The sequence below is a fragment of the Myotis yumanensis genome, unplaced genomic scaffold (assembly GCF_028538775.1).
Source record: "Myotis yumanensis isolate MYYU_CA2020_CCGP unplaced genomic scaffold, mMyoYum1.0.hap1 SCAF_2, whole genome shotgun sequence".
Classification (NCBI taxonomy): Eukaryota; Metazoa; Chordata; class Mammalia; order Chiroptera; family Vespertilionidae; genus Myotis; species Myotis yumanensis.
In genome coordinates this window covers 118285787-118308476 of record NW_027223753.1, presented here as the reverse complement: position 1 = coordinate 118308476, position 22690 = coordinate 118285787, and the positions used below count along the sequence as shown (strand labels likewise).

Here is a 22690-nt window from a genome sequence, read left to right as displayed (position 1 = left end):
TTCTCATTATAAGTTGGTTTACATGGATACCTGACTGAACTAAACTGGAATAGTAGAAATTAAGTGATTGACTTATCCAATTTTAATAATTTGTTAGAAATAAGAAGGTCATAGGATTGCATGAAAACCATCAGCTAGACAGCCTGGAAATTTTGAAGTGCTACATTTTGAAAACTGAGGCAAATGACATCTCATCAATAATGAAAATAATTGGGTGACAGCGTTCAATTTTCAATATGCACATTGTTTTAACATATCATAAACTAAGTAAAATATCAAGAGGACAAGAGAAATCCACTCATTTTTAAATTAACTAGAGGCCTGGTGCATGAAATTTCGTGCACTGAGGGGGAGTCCCTCAACCCAGCCTATGCCCTCTTGCAGTCCAGGACCCCTCACTCCTTATCACCTGCCTGCATTGGAGGCAGGAGAGGCTCCTGCCATCGCCATGGCGCTCACAAGCTGTGAGCCCGACTTCTGTTTGAGTGGTGCTCCCCCTGTGGGAGGGCACTGATCACCAGGGGGAAGCTCCGGTGTTGAGTGTCTGCCCCCTGGTGGTCAGTGTGCATCATAGCAGCTGGTCCTTCCACCATTCAGTCGATTTGCATATTAGGATTTTATTATATAGAATAACAGTCCTAAACAGATTGAGATAATTTAATTCCACTGAAAAGTGTCCCATAATCTCTAAATTATAGGTATTTGTACGTTAACCCAGATAGTTATGGCAAATACCTAGATACTTTACAAATCACCTGAAATCATGTATTATCTATCACAGACTTTCTAATCTGTCTATATGTCTAGTTTCAAGTGACCCATAGGGCATATGTCAAATGCCAGCCTTGGAAGGTTATTTGTCATTTCAGCAACATCAGTTTTACAGCAGTAGGGTAGTTTCCATGACATTTAATCCGTGTTCCCTTGAAAAAATAATTGTATCACTGTTCCTAAGTATATGTTTTCAAATGCAGGGCACTTTGCACCTTATGTTTTTTAAATATATGCAGATCCCCATTGTCTCCTGTGGCCACGTCAAACTCAACGCTAAGAGGGTTTATACATGAATCCAAAGGTTCCATTGGCATTCCTTGTAATAAATTTCTGAAATTTCTTTGTGTTTTTTATATTTTTAAAAACTAAATTCTATTAGCAAGACTTTTTAAACCTGGTCATGGTTTTTATATTTTCTTCATATTTTTCTGAGATTTTCTTTTGCCAGGTGAACACACACACACGCACCATATTCACTAAAAATGTTCTCCCCATTTTCATTCATAGGCTTGCAGTCAGTGTTTTTCAGATGTTCCCTTACTGGTAAACAACGCTGCATCTGATTCTATTTCTTTGCTATTTGCCTATTTTCCCCCATACTAAATGTCATCATTGTAATCACCCATCATATACTAGTATTTTTAGCCTCTTTACTGATAACCATAGCATTTTCTACTTAGCATTGCCATCATTTCTTATTAAGGTTATTTATTCCTTTATCAGATGGTTACTATACAGAAACAATCTTCCTTTCACCAGAAAAATAGATTTAGAAATAAACAACCTATTGAAAGCATCAAAGACAGAAAAACAGGTAAGATGATGAGAGAATGTGGAAAACACAGGAATGGATAATGTGCTGGAGAGTGGAAAATGATGGCAATGGGTCTCTATAGAGGAGAGGCAATGGCTAGACCACAGAAGCCTAAGATGCACCCGTAGAGAGGACAGGTGGCTGACACAAACTCTCTGTGTGACTTCAGGCAAGCCACTGAATTTCTCTAGTATTGTTTCTTCATGTCTAAAACAATGAGTTCAGTACCCTTGGAGGATATTCCCAGAAGGAACATAGGAAAAAGGCAGACAATTTAAGGAGAGCTCAATTTTCAAAAGATTGGGAAAAAGAGAAAAAAATGGAAAAAAGTGAGAAAATAATTTAAACACTGGCTTTAAGAGATTGACAGGTATCACCATTATGAAACACAGTATGGAGTTTCCTCAAAAAATTAAGTATGAAACTGCCATTTAACTCAGTGATCCCACTTCTAGGAATATATCCTAAGAAACCTGAAACACCAATCAGAAAGAATGTATGCACCCCTATGTTCATAGTAGCACAATTTACAATAGCTAAGATCTGGAAAGAGCCCAAGTGCCCATCAGTAGATGAGTGGATCAAAAAGCTGTGGTACATTTATATCATGGAAAACTATGTAGCAGTAAAAAAGAAGGATCTCTTACTCTTTGAAACAGCGCAGAAAGAGCTGGAAAATATCATGTTAAGCAAATTAAGACAGTTATAGAAAGACAAGTATCACTTGACTTCATTCATATGTGGAATCTAATGAACAAAATAAATTGAGGAACAAAATAGATCCAGAGACATAGAAGCATAGAACAGACTGTCTAATCTAAGAGGAAAGGCAGGGGTGGGGAGGTGGATAGGAAGAGGTCAACCAAAGAACTTGTATGCATATATGCAAAACCCATGGACACAGACAATAAGGTGGTGAAGTCCTGGGGGAGGGGGCGGGCTAGAAGGGATCAATGGGGGACAAGGGAGACATATGTAATATCTTCAACAAGAAAGATTAAAAAATCATTAATCAAATCAAGCAAAAAAAAAAAAAAGAAATTGGTAATCATCCAGAATCACCTATAGAAATAAAATAATTAAGCATTCAGTTTTCTCCTTTAGAGAGATATCTCACACACACACACACACACACACACACAAAAAAAAAAAAAAAAAAAAAAACACACACCAGGATGCAATTATGGTAGAATATAGTGTATTATCTACTGGAGTTATGTAGAGGCTAAAAAAATTTTGGGTGCTTGAAGTTGGTCCTTTATAAAATAGAGGGAGACTATATTATTACATTAGTAATACTAGCTGTAGGCTAGATCCAGAATAAGAGAGAGAGAAGAGAGAAAGAAAGGCAGAGAGAAAGAGAGAGTGAGAAAGAGAGAAAAAAAGAGATAAAGGTAGAAGGATAAATTGATAATTACATAAGAGAAATGAAGATAGAGACACAAACTCTAGGAATTGGCCCCTTAGATTTACTTCTGTCATCTGAGAGAGAAAAGTAATGGGGATCTGACCTCTAGTTTTCATTGGAAATTATTTAATTTAGCTTGTATCAGAATAAAAAGAGGAGACAGACATTAATGGCAAGAGAAAGACATCACTGGGTAACCAATTATTGCAATTCACTAGCTTTACATCTATACTAATAAAAGGTTAATATGCTAATTAGACCAGGAGACCTTCCGGGAGACCTTCTGGACATTCTTCCAGACAAAACCATGGTGGTGGGGCTGAGGCAGAGGTGGTTAGGGGAGATCAGGCCAGCAGGGGAGGGCAATTGGGGGTGAGCAGGCAGGCAGAGGTGGGCAGTTAGGGGTGATCAGGCTGCCGGGGGCGGGGGGGGGTGCAGTTGGGGTTGATTAGGCTGGCAGGCAGAGTTGTTAAGAGCAATCAGACTGGCAGGCAGGTGAGTAGTTAGGAGCCAGCGGTCCCAGATTGCAAGAGGGATGTCCGACTGCCAGTTTAGGCCCCATCCCATATTGGGCCTAAACTGGCAGTCGGACATCCCCCGAGGGGTCCCAGATTGGAGAGGGTGCAGGCCGGGCTGAGGGACACCCCCCCCATGCATGAATTTTGTGCACTGAGCCACTAGTATATTAATAATTAGTAAAGTGAACGTAGCATAGGTAAATTAATTGCCCCAGCTAAATGGAGATAGGGCACTCACTACAATCTTAGTTCAATATACCACAAAGGTAAATCATCTGTTGAAACATAGTTTCTTTAGGGTTATTGGTATCCTGGTGACTTTTTGCTTGTTACTTCTGCACTTGAAAAGACTGTATAACTCTCCATATTTTTAGATTTCTTTTATGGACAAGGAAAGATCTTATCTGATTATATTTTTAAACTTGAAATTTCACTTTCCAAAATTAATTTAATTTTTACAAATATTGCCTTGATTATGCCTTCTGATCCATATTTCACTAAATAGAAAGAGAGCAATAGACTCATGGACCACCAGCTGGAGTAGAAAATAAGCAGTGGTGTGAATAATCCCCAAACGTTGGGTAATTATAAGAAAAATTCCATTTGTCTCCTGAATACACACAATGAGTTGGAGAGAATAGATTTACTAATCTAATTACTCTCTGTTGTAATTGAGCCAATACTGAAATGACTTTACACACCCTGGGTACACACCAACTGTTGGAGGTAAGGAGGGACCTATAACCATACTGGATACTGAGGGAAAACATTTTTAATATGCAATCCACAGGGTAAAATGCCTTCCTTAGAGCTGTGTCTGAATCATGACAAAACTGGTCAATTTCTGTAGTTCATATGAGAAATTAAACAAAATTCTTTAAAAGGAAAATCAAGTTGGAACTTTTTACCGGTACATACTAAACTGATCACTTCAGTCAAAATACCTAACTTCAAATGCAGATATAGTGAAAGTAAAAGTTATAGTACCAAGTGTCTTATAAGAATTGATCATGTTTTCCTACTTTATAAATAATTAAAAATGACGTGTGCCATATTTGTAATAACTCTATATAAAGTGATGATTATATAGAAAGACTGGATATTTTTAAAGTTCACTGTCAAAGAGGAAATGCAGACAAAGAAGACAATGGAAAAATATAAATTAAGCTTCCATCTCTCTAGCATTTATTGTGTATTGAGCATAGTGATTGTCTATAGGCAGTTTACTAAAACACTCAAAACAATTCCCAAATATGTAGGTATATTATTGCTGTGTTCCCAAAGAGGAAATGGAGGCTGGCAGAGTTTGAGAAATTTATCTTTTTTTTTCCTTTAAAATATGGAATGCTTCACGAGTTTGCGTGTCATCCTTGCGCAGGGGCCATGTTATTCTTCTCTGTATCATTACAATTTTAGTATATGTGCTACCGAAGCGAGCACGTGAGAAATGTATCTTAAACAGGATATTGAGTTGGTAAGTGAAAGCTTTCTAATTTGGACTAGGATATGTCTGTTTTTAAAACCTGGCTTTCCCCATTTGTGTCCCCTTAAAATCAGAAGACAAAAGGAAAAGACAGAATGCAATGTTTTGTCTAGTATAGTGGGACTCACTCATCCAAAGCCATAGAGCAGTCCAAATCTGAAAGTCACATTCTGAACCATGAAGCCAAAAATAAAAAAGACCCTTTTTTTAAATTTAATAGGATTCATTTATTTATTTTAAAAGATGTGGGCTGCTAGCATTCTGTAATGTAGAATTTTCTTAGCATTTTTTGATTTATGTCAGCTTTACTTTAAAAAGCAGCTGTTGAGCCCTAACTGGTTTGGCTCAGTGGATAGAGCGTCGGCCTGCGGACTGAGGGGTCCTGGGTTCGATTCTGGTCAAGGGCATGTACCTTGGTTGTGGGCACATCCCCAGTGGGGGGTGTGCAGGAGGCAGCTGATCGATGTTTCTCTCTCATTGATGCTTCTAACTCTCTATCCCTCTCCCTTCCTCTCTGTAAAAAATCAATAAAATATATTTTTTAAAAAAAAGCAGCTGTTGAAGAGAATTGACGTCACCAAGGTCCAATTAGGCCTTGACTAACACTAGAGCAAGCTATCTTTTTGGACCTGGGTTTCCTGCAGAACAATGTGATGTCGAACTCAATGACTTTCAAGATTCTTTTCAGTGATAAAACTCGGTTAACATAAGCACCCTGATTCTCAATTCAAATTTTTTTTGTATTACCCCAATCTATTTATTATATTACCATAAATCCTTCAGACGTGCTGATCAGTGATTCAGTTCATCAAGACCTGATCAGAACAAACATATAAAGAGACAGAGAAGCAATCATGTTCAGTTTCTCTGTTGTCACCTGACATGGAAAGGGGCTAAAGATATATTTATATTGTGATTACAAGGGATAAAGGACCCCTATTTGAATCAATCCTCTGAGTCTGTTCTTATGCTTTTGGGCTGACCTACTTATTTGAGGGATATAAGTTTCTTGATTTTTCCCTCCTCCATTCAATTTTATTGATCCTGTCAAGTGCATCAATGTATCAGAACCCTATGAAAATGGAAGGATTGATCCAGGTCAAAGGTATTAAACCACAAGGAGAAAAGAGTCTTGAATGGAAACACATATTTACAACTTGCTTCCTTTACATTGTTTCTCTCTCTATTTTTATTTCTGTCCTATAATTTTCTAATAAGTGAATTAAATCCATATTTGCCATTATGGCAGTTACTAATATCATAACATGCAGCTTCCCTGGTACAAAAAAGTGAAAAAAAAAGAGTAAAATATGGGACATTTGCCATTTTCATAGAGGCTACAGTGGTGGTTGTTTCTTTTGAGATGTCAAGTTGTTCTATTATATTTATTCTCTGACTGTATTGTATTTATCCATATTTAATTTACCATCTTATTTTGCTTTGTGGTTGCAGCCAGGGAATTTGAGAATGTCTGGCATCCTACATTTATTTTATTCCTAAAATAATCAGATCATAATTTATACCTGTGCAAATGTCTTTAATGTAGATCAGGGTCAGCAAACTTTTTATATAAAGAGCCAGTAGTAACTATTGTCATCTTTATGGATGACATACAGTCTCTGCTTCAATTACTTAAATCAGCTGTTATAGTGTACAAGCAGCCATCCTATCTAATAGTAGACAAACATGGTAATTGACCGTACCTCTGCTATGCCTCCCATTGGCTAATCAGCGTGATATGCAAATTAATCGCCAACAAAGATGGCGGCTAATTTGCATACTGCAGGCAAATCCCGCCGAACCTCCCAGCCTGGGGCTGGTGGCAGCGCGATCCCTAGCCACTGGCCGCCCCAGCGCAAGATCCTGGCCTGCTGTGTGCGGCCCAGGGAGGGCGGCAGCGAGATCCTGAGCCTCTGCCCACCCCAGCCCCGGATCCGGGCCTGTCATGTGGGGGGCGGGGCGGGCGGGGCGGATGGCAGCACTATCTGAGCGGCTGCCCAACCCAGCTCGGGATCTGGGCCTGCCATCTGCAACCGGGGGAGATGGGGCAGACACCATGGGATTGGGCGTGCCATCTGTCACCAGGAGAGTGGGCTTAAGCAAGCAGGTGGTTATCTCCTGAGGGATCCCAGACTGTGAGAGGCACAGGTTGGGCTAAGGGACCCCCCCCCTCCCCCGCCAGTACACAAATTTTTGTGCACCAGACTTCTAGTCTATGATAATAAAAGCGTGATATGCAAATCAACCGAATGGCTGAACAGCGTAATGACCATCTGGATAACCATGCTATGACACCCACTGGCGCCAGGCCAGCCAAGGCAGGTGCAATGCAATTGGTCGGGGGCCCTGCCATCACTCCATGATCACCCCGCAGAGGGAGGTTCAGGCCACCGGCCAGCAGGGTGATCAATTGGAGAGCTCCACAATTGCCACAAAGAGGGAGGCCCAGGCCACTGACCAGCAGGCTGCGGCTGGTGGGCGGGGCCTTGCTCTGTGTGGGTGATCCATGGTGGAGCCCCAGCTGGGTAGGAGGGGCTTCCTTCTGTGGGGCAATTGTTTGTGGGGCTCCCAGACTGTGAGAGGGCACAGCCTGGCTGAGGGGACCCCCCCCATGAGTGCACAAATTTTGTCCACCTAACCTCTAGTAGATATATAAACAAGGATTGTGGCTGTGTGCCAGTAAGACTTCATTTACCAAAACCATGGCACAGGTCAGATTTAGCAATGGGTTGTAGTTTGATGACCTTGATTTAGATCCTTTGATTTCTGGCCATACATTTAACTCATCTTTTCAAGCATCAAACTATCATTATATGTTGAACATAAATACATATGCAATATGGTTTTGGAAACCTATTACTTCTGTCTGGGTTGTTCTTTTCTTGATTTACAGTGGAATCCTGCTCAACTTTCTGAGTCCAGATCAAATTTCATCTCTAGGGAGCTTTCCCAATCCCTTCTCATGTCCATCCTTAATTTCAACTCTGTTATTCCTTCTTTGTAGAGCTGTAACTTCTCACATATATTTCACATTGTGCAATATGACAATTTTATGTGTTTGTTCTTCATCAAATTGTAAGTTTTTGAGAGAAGGATAAACTGTTATTCCTCTTTGATCCCTATGAACAAGGACAAGGACCGACTTTAGCTTGTAATTAAAAATTCAATAAGTGCTTATTCAACAATATGCACTAGGGAAATTAAGTTCATTATTTTTTTTACTTTATAAGACAATTGATCTTTTTGAATTTCAGAAAACATGATAACGTAAGTATTATGTTTGTTTAATTTAAAAAACATAATATTTAGCTAAGAGGTGGATTGATGCCATAACCATAGAATATGCAGGGTGTCTCCCACACACACAAAAATTGCATACATACTTTAACAGCTGATAGCTCAATTTTGAAAATGAAATATATTTTAATAAACACTGGTTTATAATTATTCAAAGTATGTAAACATTTTTTGGGACACCCTATATTTGCTTTTTTTAACAAATATAAAATCTGAAGATGTCAAACCATCATAAAACCTTAAATAAAAGACTACTTCACCACTCCTTTTACAGCTAGGTTTTGCCAGGTGACTAATTTCTAGGCAATAATAGGGTGGGTGGGAGTAGATCAACCAAAGAATATGTATGCATATATGCATAATCCACAGACACAGTTGATGGCTGGGGCGGGGGGCGGAGGTGGGCTAGGAGGGTCAATGGTGAAAAAAAGGGGACATATGTAATACTTTCAACAGCAAAGATTTAAGAAAAAAGTTTTTTAAATAATATATAAATGAAAAATATTGTGTGGAACTTCCAGGAAGGCTTCCTTAAGAGACTTAATCCAGGTGAAAGGAGCATCCCTCTTCCCTTTCCTATCTTCCTTTATTATTTTTTCTGGAATGTGAAAGTCATGAGTCAGTCCCAAGTGGACATCTTGGAGTGGAAATACAGACTATACCTGGGTTCATGTTGGAACTTCTGTGCCCCTTGTGGACTGCCTTCTCCAAAATTCTTTTATGTAACATTGTTGTTTCTGGTTTCTATTGCAGAAACCTGTCTGTTAATATACAACTAATACAGTGTAATATATTCCATTTAACATTAAGTAATTTCTCTGTATTCTAAACCTTATGCCAATGTATCTTTGCCAATATAGAAATAAATTAAAACCCATTGAGTGATAAAAATATTTTAAAAATGAGAAAGAAGATAAACATCAGAAACGATAAACATCAGGCCTTTCCAAAACAAGTCAGTAATTATTTATAAAATACTAGAAGCCTGTTGCATGAAAAGATTCTTGCAATAGGCCTTCCCTTCCCCTGGCTGCTGGCACCGGTTTTCCTCCGGCACCCAGGACCCAGGCCTTTGCTCCGACCAGAGCCACCTTCAGTCTTCACTCCACCGCTTCACGCCTATGTATGCAAATTAACCACCATCTTTGTTGGTGGTTAATTTGCATATCTCACTGATTAGCCCATGGGAGGTGTAGCAAAGGTACGGTCAATTACCATGTTTGTCTATTATTAGATAGGATAACATTTAGGATTATTTTCACCTAAAATGAGATGCAAACTATGAACATGATTCTTTCCTATCTCTCTCATAAAACTACTTCTCATTTCAGGCAAACATTTAGGATATTTGTAATGGTAGGAGAAGAAAATACCAGTACATATTGTTGTAAGCCATTTAAGCATCAGTCTGTTTGATTATTGGGTCTGGATATTAGCACTATATGTGATTGAAAATTTAGCAATATTTATGCTCCAATCTATTTTTCAGAAGGTTGACCATGGTGAGGAATAAAGGGTTCCTACTTTGGAGAGCATTAGATAAATGACAGCACGTACAGAGTCCACCTGGCTTTGCATCCTTGATGTGTTGCTACCCACCTGTGTGTACTTCAGCAAGTTATGGAAGTTCCTAGTGGCTTCAGTTTTCCTATCTATAACACAGTGATAACAACATTAACCCCATTGGGCTTTGTGATGATAAAATGGATTAATGTAGGAAAAATACTTAGGAATAGTAAACACTTTTACTTTTAGCTAGTTTTTTTTTCTTTACCCCCAATTGTACTTTAGCAGTGACCCATAATCTGCCACTTGCCATCTATGTGATCCAGAAGAAGACACTTCACTTCTCTGAAACCTTAAGTTTTTTATCTCTAAGATGAAGAAATACCAACTTATTGATGCTATTTTAGAGATTAATTAAGATATATCTAAAGCCACTGGTTCAGTGCCTGGCCCATGGTTAGCGCATAACATTTTGTCTTCCCTTTACTTCCTCTTTTCCTTTTAGTTATTGATAATCATATTTCCCCCCATCTAAACCTCTAAATAGGCAAATGTAGTTAGAATGAGATGGAATTCACGTAATAGGTAAATGCATTTTTTTTACAAATTAACACATATGTATATACACCCATAAAAACATTTAAATGTATTATTTACACGTATAATCAACAAACACTGCACTTGACAATCACACTGTGTAGATATATTATTACAGATAATGTAATATATTATATATATAATATATATGACATCATGTAAACAATCTCTCATCTAATAGATAAAAGTTAAACACAATCTTATTGAAAAGGGATTCTATATTTCTCTTCTATGTTTTTTAACTGTGTACAAAATCTCCCCATCCCTTTATGTTCTCCTTAATTTTAAAAATTAAATTTATTGGGGTGATACTGGGTAATACAATTACATAGGTTTCAAGTGTACAATTCTATGGTACATGTTCTGTATATTGCATTGTGTGCATACCACCCAAAGTCAAATCTTGTATTTGACTGCCATTACCTTTAACTATCACCACCCCTGTTCCCTCTAGTAGCCGCCATACTGTTGTCTATGTCTATGAGGTTTTTTTTTATTTGCTCATTTGTTGTTTTCAGCTTTATATCCCACATATGAGTGAAATCATAAGGTCCTTTACTTTTTCTGTATGACTTATTTCGCTTAGCATGATAGTCTGAGGATCCATTCATGTTGTTGCAAATGGCAGTATTTCATCTTTTCTTCTGGCTGAGTTACACCCCCTTTTAAAGAGAGGAAACCTGAACTGACAGAGATTAATCAAGGAATCATCTGTCTAATTACCTGCAGGAACTTGCAGACTATCCAAAATATTACTCTTTCAAAATATCATTCTGTCTGGGAAGCTCTCCTTCTAACATTTATGTTTCTTAGAATACTGTTTTTTAGATCACAATATCTGTCAAATTATTAAAAAATGAATCTCAATTCCATCACTAAAACAAATAAGATGGAATATATGATCTCTCAGGTCTTACCTAGTTATAATTTTCTGTAATTTTATGATTTTCTGGAGATTTGTTTCATTAAAAATGGTTGGCAGAGAGGGGAAAAAAAAGAAAAAAGAAAGGAGAGTGCAGAAGAGAATACTGGTAAATTTAAAACTGCAGAGAGAGCCATGTTCTCAATCCACCAACACATTGAGAAAAAATCTCATAGCACATTGTTACTGCCTTTGCAGTAATGAAAGGAAATCTACAATTGGCTCTGAGAATGTGTTTTGGATCATATTTTGAACTTCCAATTCGCTAATGCAATTTTTATAAAAGTTTCTGAAAGCTGTGGGAAGGTCATAAAAAAGGAGATACTCACTCTGCACCTATATAGATTCATTCCTGGTGTGAGAAACCCTGGATGTGGGCATGGAAGTAGAATGGGAGGAAGGAACCACATTGAGGCATCTGGTAGAGTGGAGAGAGAGCCTTCTCACAGCTCCCCATTGCTTATGGGGTCCCAGTTACATATCCCCCCATGAAGTACATAGTAAAATATCCACTCCTCACTTTATACAAATTGCACAGAATACAATTCTAATTCACAGATATGGAATCCTGTTAAAGTTGCAAACATATTGCAGGGACAAATTCCAAATAAACCTATATCTATTAGCTGTCTAAATCTAACTTTTCACTTTTGACCTTCTCATAGCAGCTTTATGTGTTTTTTACTTTCTGCTTGCTTAAATGCTTCAGGGCTCTTGGTACCACATGCTACCAACCAATATAAAACCTGTAATTGGAACTGACAGGAAATTGATATAAATGAAAAATCAAGAAACTGCACATGTTCCTTTGAAGACATTTTAGAGTTTCTACTAGTGACAGTTGGAACAAATTTTTCTAATTGCAAAAGAGAAGGGAATGAATGCTTGACAGGGACAAGGGTTACTCATTCAGTTGTTAACTCTTTGTAGAGTTCAATGTTGGTAAAGACAAAACTTGTTTCTCACTATATTCCTAAAACATAACACAGTGTCTGACACAGAAGACATGTATAAAAAATGATTTTAGAGGTTGTTATGTAAAGGAGCAAAGTCAAGCTTAGGTTTTATGTGCAAATATAAACAACAGAGAGGCAAAAATATGTATGCATTTGGTTGGATAAATTTAAAAATCCCCAAATCTAGTTTTGTTGTGAAAAAAAAAGTATTCCAGGTTTTATTTTGTTCATTTTTATTTTTGTTTGGTGATAGCTTGGAAACAAAGGGAATGTATTTGGGAATAAAGTAATAAACATACCAATTTCTTAAAGTCAAAGTAGCCCCCAAACTATCAAACAAATTAAATTAACTTTTCCCTTTCATTTAAATATTTCGTGGAATTACAAAGATCGCTTAGCAATGAAAGGCCCAGGGGGGTAAAGTGAAGGTATGAAGACACCAAATTGAAAATTGGATTGAGAGAACTGTAACAAGACACAAATCAACAAAAACCACTATTTGAGCATTCCAGATTAGAAATAGTCAATATCATAGAATGTAGACTAGCTATGAAAAGTGTTTGCAGAACAGAAGTTCAGGGAGAGAGGAATAGAACAGAGGAAAGGTAATTTTGCTGTAAGTTAGAAATAAGTCATGAGAAGAGAGAGAAAAGGCTGCATTTAGTTTTAAATTTAGGTGCTTTTAACCCTATCACTTTCTTAGGCAAAAAAATGAAAAGTATTAACACCACCTCTAACTTGGGTGTGTCTCAAACCAAAGGCTGATCTGCTGATATCAGTCAGTAGTTGCTACTGAAGAACACTGAGGAAAAGAAAAGAAAGAAGGAAAGTTAATAGACCATTCCCATTGTTACTGTCCTCTAGGTTTTCTTAGTAATAAACAAACAAACAAAAATTTATAACATTCACTTAATGGAGGAGAATCTAATCCATAAGTAAATCTGCTCGCTGGAGAAACAGAGTTAGAGGAAAAATCACAGGGGAAACTGACATTCAGAAGAGCTTTATGTGAGGTTAAAAATAAAATTTAAAAAAGACTTAAAAGGATAAAATGAACCCTCCAAAGGTATCAACAACAAGTACTCATGATTTTTTAATAATAGAGATTAAAAGGCCAATAACATATTTAAACAATATATTTGATATCTAAATTACTACCATTTTCACAAAAAATATTTTCCAAATGGTTATTGGTTAGGATAATGAAGACTATTTTACCCACTAATAGAACACAATTATGGACTTTTCTGCAGAGCCAGCTGAATGAAGGACAATTCTCAGCTGCTTCTATGAATGTTACCAGGTTTCTCTCAGGCAAGAGATTGCACTTTAGGCAAAGTTTGAGGTTGAGGAAGTGAGAAAAGAGCTTTAAGCAAGGGTGGGCTACAGGAAAAAGTCTTTTCTTCTTTTCTTTTAAATTAAATCTTTATTGTTGAAAGTATTACATATGTACCCTTTTCCCCACCATTAACCCCTTCTTGCCTGCCCCCACAAATCTCCTCAGGCCATCACCAGCCTATTGTTTGTGTCCATGGGTTATACATACATGCATAAAAGCTCTTTGATTGATCTCTTCCCACCCACCTCCCCACCCCTGCCTTTCCTCTGAGATTCCACAGTCTGTTACATGCTTCTATATCTCTGCATCTATTTTGTTTCTCAATTTATTTGGTTCATTAATTTGCATCTCTCTGATGACCAGTGACTTTGAGCATTTTTTCATATGTATCCTGTGTATGTCTGCTTTGAGAAGTGTCTATTTAGGTCCTTTGCCCATTTTTTAAATTGAATTGCTTATCTTCCTGTTGTTAAGTTGTATGAGTTCCTTATATATTTTGGAAATTAACCTCTTATTGGATGTATCATTGGCAAAGAGTGCACTCCCCTTTCATTTTGTTGATGGTTTCTTTTGCTGTGCAAAAGCTTTTTATTTTCATGTAGTCCCATTTCTTTATTTTCTTAGTTTCCTTTGACGCAGGAGATGTATCCTTAAACATATTACTATGAGAGATGCCTGAGATTTTGCTACCTATGGCTTCTTCTAGAATTTTTATGGTTTCATGACTTACATTTAAATCTTTTATCCATTTTGAGTTTACTCCTGTGCATGGTGTAAGTTGGTAGTCTAGTTTCATTTTTGCATGTAACTAATTTTCCTAACACCATTTATCGAAGGTACTATTTTGACTCATTGTATGTTCTTGCCTCATTTGTCAAATATTAATTGATCATAATGGCTTGGGTTAATTTCTGGGGTCTCTGTTCTGTTCCATTGATCTATATGCCTGTTGTTGTGCCAGTACCAGGCTGCTTTGATTGCAGTGGCTTTGAAGTATAACGTTATATTTAGTATTGTGATCCCTCCAACTTTGTTCTTCTTTCTCAAGGCTGGTGCAGCTATTTGGGGTCTTTTTTGGTTCCATATAAATTTTTGGAGTATTTGTTATAGATCTGTGGAATATGCCCTTGGTATTTTAATAGGAATTGCATTAAGTCTGTAGATTGCTATGGGTAGTATGGACATTTTAATGACGGTGATTCTACCAATCCATGAACACGGTATATTCATCCACTTGTTTATATCTTGTATTTCTTTTAACAATGTCCTATAGTTTTCTGAGTACAAGTCTTTTACATCCAGGGTAAAGTTTATTCCTAAGTATCTTAATTTTTTGTTGCAATGGTAAAAGGAATTGTTTGTTTAATTTCTCTTTCTGAGAATTCATTATTGGTGTATAAAAATGCTATTTATTTCTGGGTGTTAAATTTGTTCCCTGCTACATTGCAAAATTCATTTATTAAATTTAGTAGTTTTTGATGGAGTTTTTAGGGTTTTCTATGTACAATAGTGTGCCATCTGTGAATAATAAAAGTTTTACTTTCTCCTTTCCAATTTGGATGCCTTTTATTTATTCTTCTTGTCTGATCGCTGTGGCTAGGAATTCCAGTAAGATGTTGAATAAGAGTGGTGAAAGCGGACATCCCTGTCTTGTTCCTGTTCTTAGGGGAAATGGTTTTAGTTTTTGCCCATTGAGTATAATATTGGTTGTAGGTTTGTCATATATGGCCTTTATTACGTTGAGATATGATCCCTATATTTCCACATTGTTGAGAGTTTTTATAAAAAATGGGTGTTGGATTTTGTCAAATGTTTTTTCTGCATCAATTGATATGATTATGTGACTTTTGTCTTTCAATTTGTATATGTGATGTATCACGTTTATTGATTTGTGAAATTGTACCAATCTTGTATCCCTGGAATAAATCCCACTTGGTCATGGTGTATGATCTTTTTAATATATTGCTGGATGTGATTTGCTAACATTTTATGGGGGATTTTAGCATCTTTGTTCATCAGGGACATTGGCCTGTAATTCTCTTTCTTTTTAGTGTCTTTATCTGGTTTTGGAATTAGGATAATGCTGGCCACATAAAAAGAGCTTGAAAGTGTTCCTTCCTTTTGGATTTTTTTGAATAATCTGAGGAGTATAGGTGTTAGTTCTTCTTTGAATGTTTGGTAAAACTCCCCTGTGAAGCAGTCTGAACCAGGGCTTTTGTTTGCTGGCAGGTTTTTTGTTTGTTTGTTTGTTTGCTTGTTTTTTAATTACTGCTTCTATGCCATCAATTGTTATTGGTCTATTCAGGTTTTCTAATTCTGCCTTATTCAGTTTTGGAAGACTGTCTTTTTCTGGGAATTTGTCCATTTCATCTGCATTGTCCAGCATGTTGGCATATAGTTGTTCATAGTATTTTCTTAAAATCCTTTGTATTTCTCTGGTGTCAGTTGTTACTTTACCACTTTGTTTATGATTTTATTTATTTGGGTCCTCTCTCTTTGTTTCTTGATGAGTTGAGCTAATGGTCCATCATTCTTGTTTAACTTTTTAAAGAACCAGCTCTTGGTTTCATAGATCTTAAATATTGCTTTTTTTGTTTCTATATCATTTATTTCTGCTGTAATATTTATTATTTCCTTCCTTCTACTTACTCTGGGCTTTTCTTGTTCTCTTTCTAATTCTTTAATTTGTAGGGTTAAATTGTTTATTATTAACTCTTCTTGTTTTTTTAGGTAGGCCTGTAAAACTATGAACTTCCTTCTCAGGATTGTTTTCTCTGTGTCCAATAGATTTGGGGTTTTTTTATGTTCATTTTCATTTGTTTCCAGTAAGGTTTTTATTTCTTGCTTGATCTTATTTGTAACCCATTCATCTATATATATATAATCTCTATATATAAAAGCTTAAGTGACTGGTCGACCAGTCACTATGATGCACACTGACCACCAGGGGGCAGTCAACTTGGACAGATGAAAAAAGAAACAGGCGATTGAGTCTATGAAAAATCGCAAGCAGGTGAGCCTGAGCTACAGTTCGCATTGGGAGGCCAGGTTATCTGCCCAAATTACACCGCTCCCACTCCGGCAGCACCCCTGACCCCCATCAACCCTTCCGGCTGCATTCTCCCTGGCCAGCTGGGACCGAGTGACGGAGGGAGGGAAAAAAGAGACCACAATCTCTGTCTAGCGCCCGCCTCCTCCTATCAGACCAGAGCCACCCCAGGACTTGAAGGACGGCTTGTGAAGTGGCGGCCTTGCCGTGCAGCTACAGCGACTCTCTGGTCTGCCCCAGGCGCCTCTCAGGCACTCACCCCATTTCTCTGAGCCTTAGTCTGCACCCTTAGCGAGGCCATGGGAACTCGGCCCTAGGGAGCCACTTCTCCATAGCTGAATGCGCCAGACCAGGAGATGCAAGGGGCAGCTGTGGAAGACAGGGACAGACGTTCAGCTGACCGGGGAAGAGCGGGAGCAGCTCCTCCCTGGCCTCCTGCCACTTCCTGCACTACTACATCTCTTGGGGGATGTTGGATGCTGGTTTCAGCCTGATCCCTGCAGGCCACACCGAGGGACCCCACCGGTGCACAAATCCATGCACTGGGCCTCTGGTTGTTTAATAACATGCTATTTAGCCTTCAAGTGTTTACATGTTTTTTAGTGTTTATACTGTGGTTGATTTCTAATTTCATTCTATTATAATCTGAGAAAATGCTTGATATTATTCAATGTTCTCAAACTTGTTGTGACTTGTTTTGTGTCCTAACATGTGGTCTATCTTTGAGGATGACCCATATGCACTTGAGAAAAGTGTATATTCTGCAGCTTTGGGTGAAATGTTCTATAGATGTCAATTAAATTCATCTGATCCAGTGTGTCATTTAGAGTCACTCTTTCCTTATTAATTTTTGTCTGGAACATCTATCCTGTGAAGTCAATAGGGTGTTAAAGTCCCCTATTATGACTGTATTGCTGCTGATCTCTCCCTTAAAATTCTCCAGAAATTTTTTTATATATTTATGTGCTCCTATATTGGGTGCATATAGGTTTTCCAGCATTTTATCCTCTTTTTGGATCAATCCCTTTAGTATTATGTTGTGACCTGTATTGTGTCTTGTGATGATCTGCATTTTGAAGTCTATTATGTCAGCTATGAGTTTTTCTACCTGAGCTTTTTTCTTTTCTTTTCCATTTCCAAAGGCATGGGACATTTTTTTACATCCCTTCACTCTCATCCTTTGTGAATCTTTTATTCTGATGTGGGTCTCTTGTAGACATCATATAATTGGATCATGGTTTCTATCCATTCAGCTACCCTATGTCTTTTGATTGCTGCATTTAATCCATTTGCATTTAAAGTTATTATTGATAGGTACTTATTTATTGCAATTTTAATTCTGCATGCCTATGTTTCTCTCTCTCTCTCTCTCTCTCTCTCTCTCTCTCTCTTTCTTCTCATTACAGAAGTCCCTTTAGCATTTCTTGCAGTGCTGGTTTGGTGGTGATAAAGTCCTTTAATGTTTTTTGGGCTGGGAAGCTCTTTATTTCATCATCTCTTTTGAATGATAGCAATGCTGGATATAGTAATCTTGGATTCAATTCCTTGCTTTTCATTAAATATTTCTTGCCATTCCCTTCTGGCCTGTAGAGTTTCTGATGAGAAATCAGCTAGCCTTATGGGAGCTCCTTTGTAGGTAACCAATTGCTTTTCTCTTACTGCCTTAAAGATTCTTTTTTGCATTTAATTTTTGGCATTTTAATTATGTTGTGTCTGAGCGTGGGCCTCATTGGGTTCTTCTTGCTTGAGACTCTCTGCTTCCTGAATTTGTGTGACTTTTTTCTTCATGAGTTTAAGAAAGTTTTCTGCCATTATTTCTTCAAACATTTTCTCCATACTTTGCTCGCTTTCTTACTTTTCTGGAACTCCTATTATGTAAATATTGTTACATTTCTTGTAGTCCCATAGCTCCCTTAAACTATCCTCCTGTTTTTTAATTGATTTTTCTTTTTGGTTCTCTGATTGAATTTTTCTACCCTGTCTTCTAACTCATTGATTTAATCCTTGGCTTCCCCTAATCTGTTGTGTATTTCTTCCACTGTGTTCTTTAGTATGCTATGTCATTTCTCATTGTTACTATATCTTTTCTCCTGCTGTTGAGTATCTTTTCCATCATCATTCTGAACTTTATATCAGATAAGTTTTATCTACATTTCATTTAGGTCTTCTTCTGGAGAATTCTTTTTCTTTCTTTTTGGGCTTGTTTTTTTTTTCTCTCCCCATTTTTTTTGCCTGTTTGGTTTTGTGTCTATGTATAATGTAGATCTGCAACAACTCCCATTTTCTAGTGTAAGACAATGTCAGACACTGTTTGTGACTGTCCCTGAGAACAGTTTGGAGCTATCAGTAATCCATAGCTTGTGTCTCCCTCTGCTGGGGCTGGGTGCCTTTGGAAAGAACCAATGTGTGTACCAGAGTCTGCTTTACTTACTTTACTTTGCCCCGGGACAGGGATTAGATCAGGCAAAGATTCTAAATCTCCAGAGACCCATCTCTGCCTGCAATCCTATTGACACTCAGACTTGATTAGCCTCAGGTTATAGACCACAGGATAGGGTGAGAGGTCTTTCCATGGGGTGGGGAAACTGATTTCCCCTTAGTCAAAAACTGCCTGGATAGCAAAGGTATGCTAGAGAAAGATATCCTCCATAGTGTGAGGGAATGACTGAGTGCAGGATACCAGTGTGGTTGCCCTTCAAGCTCTAACCCCAGAGTCCCCAATCCAGGCTTCTGTTCACACAGCTTCAGTCTTCTCTGCCCTCCTTCTGCCAGAGCACAAGATGAGTGTCTGCCCACGAAATTTTGTGCTTTGGCCCTTTAAGAGGGTTCCTGTATTTCCAGCCATCTCTCCCTGGCAGACTGCAACCCTGCTGCTTTTCACAGCCAGATGTTATGTTGGCACCTTTCTCAGTTCTGGTCCTCTGGACAGGGGAGCCCAGTTTGGGGTTTAGACCCCCGAGTTCTAACTGGGAAACCCCCACAGCTGAGATATCCCTCTGGAATTTCAGCTGCTGTCCATGGTAGCCTCGCCTGCCCTTTTGTGCCTCTGTACTTCCTACCAGTCTCTATATGGTCTCCATTTTCTGTTCTGGGTTATCAGGGATCTCTCCAGCTAGTCTTCAATTGATTTTTCAGGGTGTTTGTTGTTGTTTTTTGTTTTGTTTTGTTTTTTGTATTTTACTTGTATTTCCAGTTTGGTCCTGGAAAAGTGTCAGTGTAACTTCCACTTATTTGCTGCCATTTTGGAATCTCCAAGAGTCTTTTCTTTAAACACTATTTTTCAATTTCAGTTTACATTAACATTATTTTGTATTCATTTCATAAATACAGCATAGTGGTTAGATAAACATATACTTTACAAAGTATCCCCCAATATTTCCAGAATCCATCTGGCTTCATACTTCATTAGTGCAATATTACTCACTATATTCCCTCAGCTGCACTTTACATCTCTGTGACTATTTTATAACCATCAATTTGTAGTTTTTAATCCTTTCACCTTTTTCACCCAGCTTCCCAATACCTCTCCCCCTGGCAAACATTAGTTCATTGTGTGTGTCTATGAGTCTGTTTCAATGTTATTTATTGTTGTTCTTTAGAATCCTCATAAAAGTGAAATAACATGGTATTTTTCTTGCACTGTTATATTTCACTCAGCATAATGCTGTTCAGGTCCATCCATGCTGTCACAAAGGGTAAGATTTCATTCTTTTGTTTATTTTCTTTTTTATTGAATTTATTGGGTTATTATTTTCTATGGCTGAGAAATATTTCACACCATTTTTATTTTATTTTTTTCCTCACATACAATATGTTTATTGGTGAGAGAGAGAGAGAGAGAGAGAGAGAGAGAGAGAGAGAGAGAGAAATGGTTGGGTCCCATAAACTCCCTGACTAGGAATCTGTCCTGAAACCCAGCTATGTACTCTGACAAAGAATCAAACCCTCAACCTTTTGGTTTATGGGATCATGCTCCATCCAACTGCACCACCTGACCAGGGTTTCCATAGCTTTTTTTATCCACTGCTTTTTTTATCCACTGTTTATATATATATAAAATAAAAGCATAATATGCTAATTAGATCAGACAGCTGAACGACCTTCCAGATGTCCTTCCAGATGTCCTTCCAGACAACCTTCTGGATGAAGCTGGGACTGCGAGGGCAGAGCCCCTTGCACAAATATTGTGCATTGGGCCTCTAGTATATATATATAGTTAAATTTAACTTATTGTGGAGACATTGGTTAATAAGACCACACAGGTGTCCAAGTCTCTGACATGTGATCTGTATACTGTATTGTGTGCCCACCACCATAAGTGAAATATTTTTCTGTCACCATATATTTGGCCCTCTTTACTCTTTACTACCTCCCATTCTCTCTGTTAACCACCATACTGTTGTCTGTGTGTATGAGTTTTTGCTTGTTAGTTTTTCTTACTTGTTCCTTTGTTGCTTTTGATTTTATATCCCGCATATGAGTGAAATCATATAATTCCTGACTTTTTCTGTCTGGCTTATTTTGCTTAGCACGATATTCTCAAGAGTCATCCCTGTTTTGCAAATGGCAGTATTTCATTTTTTCTTATGGCTGAGTAGTATTCCATTTTATTTATGTACTGAATCTTCTTTATCCAATCATCTATCATCATCCACTTCTGTTGTTCCATGTCTTGGCCACCATGCATAATGCTGCAATGAACATATGGTGCATATATCCTTGCTAATAAATATTTCAAATTTTGGGGGTAAATATATCAAAGAGGAGTTGCTGGGTCATATGGTAGCTCTATTCTTAATTTTTTGAGGAGCTTCCATACTGTCTTCCATAGCAGCTACTCCAGTCTGCATTCCCATCCACAATGCATTAAGGTCCCCTTTTCTCCACATCCTCGTCAACACTTGTTTGTGAATTTATTAATAATAGCCATTCTGACAGGTATGAGTTGATATCTCATTGTGGTTTTTATTTTAATTTCTCTTATGATTAATAATGTTAACCATCATTCCATATGTGTATTGACCACCTGTATGTCTTCTTTGAAGTGTGTAGTCAGGTCTTCTTTCCATTTTTATTTGTGGTTTTTCTTTTTCTACTGTTGAGTTGTCTGAGTTATTTATAATTTTTGGATATTAACTACCTTTCACATGTATCATTGACAAATAATTTCCCCCATTCAGTAAGTTGTTTTTTTCATTTTTTTATGGTTTCCTTTGCTGTACAAAAACATTTTAGTTTGATGTAGATTCATTTCTTGATTCTTTCTTTTGTTTTCCTTGCCCAAGGAGATATAGCAGAGAAAATATTGCTAAGAGAAGTATCAGAGATTTTATGGCCATTTTCTTCTATGAATTTTATAGTTTTGAGTTTTAATCCATGGTCTTAAGTCTTTAATCCCTTTTGAGTTTTTTCTTGTATATGGTGAAAGATGATGATGTAGTTTAATTTTTTAATGTATGTATCCAATTTTCCAAACACCATTTATTAAACAGACTGTCTTTACCCTATTGTATGTTTTTGGCTCCTTTGTCAAATATTATCTGACCATATAGGCCTAGTTTTATTTCTGGGCTCTCTATTCTACACAAGGGAGTGTCTTAACTTTGCCTGAATGCCTGGTAAACTGGAAGAGAATCTTGAATCACACCTGACCAAACTTTTACATTTAAACCCAGGTTATAAAAAATATAGGACACAGGAGCATGTTAAATGATACCATGGGGATGAAATAATCGAAATTTTGCATATGGGAAATAACAAGAAAAATGACACAATTTTATCAACAAATAAATTGAAATTAAAAAAGAAATTTAAAAAGAGCCATGGGATTTATCAAGAATATATAATGAGTAAATCTTAGATATTAATTCAAATAAATCAATTATGATAAATTATTTGTAAGACAATTACATTTAAACACTAAGTACTTCGTGACATTAAGAAATATTTCTTAATAATTGCGGGAGTGTTAATAATATTAATGGTTATGTTTAAAAAGTTCTTACATTCTCAAATATTTAAGCTTAG

At 37.3% G+C, this 22690-nt stretch overlaps 1 non-coding gene across 1 annotated transcript; it reads right to left on the bottom strand.

The window, feature by feature from the left end:
* Nucleotides 1–4847: 4847 nt before the first annotated feature.
* On the bottom strand, nt 4848–4954 carry LOC139004515 (U6 spliceosomal RNA). Its single transcript, XR_011470395.1, has one exon. It is a non-coding gene; the product is annotated as a U6 spliceosomal RNA (small nuclear RNA).
* Nucleotides 4955–22690: the final 17736 nt, after the last annotated feature.